Below are 3553 nucleotides of genomic sequence, written 5' to 3'. Positions count from 1 at the left end.
AGGACAGCCACACAGACATGAGTAGACATCGCGCTCAGCCCACGTGACACGTGCATGTCTCTGAGGAGATCTGACTGATAACGTTGCACGCGCGGTAGGGACCCGATGCATCTTCATCCCGTCTCTTGACATCTATCTATCTATCTATTCCTCTTCGTGCATCAGGTTGCACATAAGGCCTCAACCAGAGTCCGCCACCGATGTCGATCGGCTGAAACCCGCTCTAGGTGACCCCATGTCCAGCCCTTTCCCTTCATCTCCCTTTCCACTGTTCTTCTCCAAGTTTCCTTTGGGCGGCCTCGTTTTCTTCGGCCGTCTGGAGTCCATCGTAGGGCGACTCTGGAAAGGTCTGCTGTCTGCTGGCGGAGCACATGTCCAATCCATCGCCAACGCCTTCGTTGAACCTGCGTGGTGATGGACTCAGTTTCAGTTCTTCGGTGGAGTTCTTCGTTGCTGATGGTATTTGGCCAAAAGATGTTAAGTATGCGCCTGAGGCATCTGTTTTGGAAGACGTCAAGCTTGTTACTGATGGTTTTGGTCATCTTCCAAGATTCTGATCCGTAAAGGAGGGTGCTGATCACATTTGACTTGAAGATTCTCAGTTTGATCTTCTGGCTGATGTTTTTTGCCTTCCATGTGCTCCTGAGTGAGGCGAAGGCCTGGCTGGCTTTCGCCAGTCGGGCTCGAATCTCCACCTCCGCATCCCCGGTGTTTGACATTTTGGACCCAAGATAGGTGAAACTGTCAACTTCCTCAATCTCTTCTCCATTTAGTTTGATGCTGTCTTGGACTCTGGCGTTCACTCTCATACTTTTCGTTTTCTTTGTGCTGACCTTCAAGCCAAGGTTTCCAGCTGTTTCTGAGAAGGCCTTTGTTTTTTCATGCATGTCTTGGTGGCGGTGTGACAGCAGGCAATGTCATCAGCAAAGTCCAAGTCTTCCAGCGTTGTTGTTGCTGTCATAGTCATGGTCCATCTGATCCCTCTCCTCTCACTGTCGGTGGAAGTCTTCATGATCCAGTCCATGGCCAGGATGAAGAGGAACGGCGACAGAATGCAGCCCTGCTTCACCCCGGTACTGACGTTGAAGGGGTCTGTGAGCTCCGTGTCACAGACAACCTGGGATTTGAAATCGCTGTACAGCATTGCAATGACCTGAACAAGTTTTGCAGGGACTCCGTAATGCCTCAGGATCTTCCATAAGGACTCGCGGTGGATGCTGTCAAAAGCCTTCTCCAGGTCGATGAAATTGATGTACAGCGGTGTGTTCCATTCATTGCTCTGCTCCAGAATCTGTCGCAGAATGAAGATGTGTTCGGAGCAGGATCGTCCAGGGCGAAATCCTGCTTGCTGTGGTCGGAGGTCTTTCTCAAGAGTTGCCGTCAGTCTTGACAAAACAATCTTGCTGAAGACCTTGCTGGTGAGGGAAAGAAGTGTTATGCCCCTCCAATTATTGCAGTCTCCAAGATCTCCTTTCTTGGGTAACTTGAAGATGAGCCCTGTCTTCCAAGCAACAGGGAGCTGCCTTGATTCCCAAACTTGCTTGAAGATTTCAGTCAGCTTGGGAGCTGTCACATTTATATCTGCTTTCAACATCTCTGCTGTTATTCCATCTGCCCCTGGTGCTTTGCCGCTCTTCATTGTCTTGACTGCTGCTGTCACTTCTTCCAGGCTTGGTGGGTCTGTGCAGATGTCAAGGTCTATAGCTGCTGGCTGGATGTCTGCAAGCTGAGGGGGATCTGGTCTGTTCAGAACCGACTCAAAATGTTCCTTCCAGCGCTGTAGTTTTTCTGCCTCTCCCTCGATGACATTACCGTTCATGTCTTTCACTGGCACATCACTGTTCTTAAACCCGTTGTTTAGCTGTTTGTTTATCTTGTACAGTGTCTTCAGGTCATTTTTACTTGCTGCATTTTCTGCTTCATCTGCCAGTTTCTCTATGTGGTCTCTTTTGTTGGTTCTTGCCATCCTCTTTACCTCTTTGTTTAGTTTTGCATATCTTTGTCTGAGTTGTTCTTTCAGGCGTTCAGATCTGGTGCTGTTGATTCTTTGTTTGGCTGACTTTCTCTCTTCTATCTTCTTCCATGTCTCTTCTCTGATCCACTGTTCTTTCTTTTTCCGTTGGAAGCCCAGTATTTTCTCTCCTGATTCCTGTAAGACTCGATTGAAGTCGTCTAAGGTCATCTCTTGTTGGTCTCCCAGTGCTTGGAACCTGTTCTTTACTTCCATAGCAAAGGCCCTTTCGATGACTGGATTTTTCAGTTTGCCAGAGTCCACTCTCTGCTGACGTGCCTGTTTTCCTCGTGATCGACGCAGCTTCAGAGAAACTGTGGCTATCACAAGAGTGTGGTCACTGGCAACGTCTGCTCCTCTGTAGGCTCTAACATCTTGAAGTGAGCTCCTCCATTTTCGGTTGATGATGACATGGTCTATCTGGTTCTTTGTGGTCCCATCTGGTGATGTCCATGTTGCCTTGTGGATGTCTTTGTGTGGGAAGAGTGTGCCACCAATCAGTAGGTTGTTTTCTTCACAAAAGTCTGCCAGTCTCTCTCCGTTGTCATTGATGGTTCCGATTCCATGTTTGCCCATGACATGCTCCCTGCAGGTGTTGTCACTTCCCACCTTGGCATTGAGATCGCCGACGATGAGCAACATGTCATGGGCTGGAACGCTCTCTGAGGCTGCCTGGAGCTGATCGTAAAAAGCATCCTTGTCTTCTGCCTCAGAGTCATTTGTTGGTGCATAGCAGGCTAGCACTGTCAGCTTGGTGTACTTGGAATGGAATCTTGCTCTCAAAAGCCTAGGTCCATAAGGCTTCCATTCCAGCAGTGCCTTTTCCGTTTTCTTGTTGAGGAGTAGAGCTACTCCTTCAGAGTGCTGAGCGTCTGATCTTCCTGAGAACAAGATGGTATGTCCTGACGCTAGTCTCCTCTTTCCCGTGCCGGTCCATCTGACCTCACTGACTCCCAGGATGTCCAAGTTGTAGTTGTCAAACTCCTTGACTAGTTGGAGCATCCTGCCAGTCTGGTACAAGGTCTGGACGTTCCAGCACCCCACCCTCAACTTTTGCCTCGGCTTCAGCAAATCCACTGTCGGGGCGCCAGCTCCCTTTCGGGTTTGGCTGTCGTCCGTCATTAGTCCAGTCACCTGGTGTGCTTCATTACCTCCGCCATCTGTGACGAGTTCTCTGGTTTTAGTTTCTGTAACATACTTTTTTTTACATGGTGGGGTTGTTAGCCCTACCACAACCTAATTTACCTCTAGGTGAGGTGTCCACCTTAGTCGCCTCTTACGACATGCCTGGCTGGATGGCAGGGACCCTATTCTTACAATGCTTGCTAGGCAAGCATACCCCGGGGTCCCACAGGGGCTCTTGACATCTGAGAGTTCGAAAATCACAACCCAAACTGTAGTTTTTCAACATTAGATAGAAGGGCCCAACAAACAAACAAACAAACAAACAAACAAACAAACAAACAAACAAACAAACAAACAAACGAACGAACAAAAACAAACCAGCACCCAATCCCAATCCCTTAACAGATCATCGACCAA

The sequence above is a fragment of the Pomacea canaliculata genome, linkage group LG13 (genome assembly GCF_003073045.1).
Source record: "Pomacea canaliculata isolate SZHN2017 linkage group LG13, ASM307304v1, whole genome shotgun sequence".
NCBI lineage: Eukaryota > Metazoa > Mollusca > Gastropoda > Architaenioglossa > Ampullariidae > Pomacea > Pomacea canaliculata.
The sequence above is the reverse complement of the archived record's forward strand: the minus strand, read 5'-3'. Positions refer to the sequence as shown.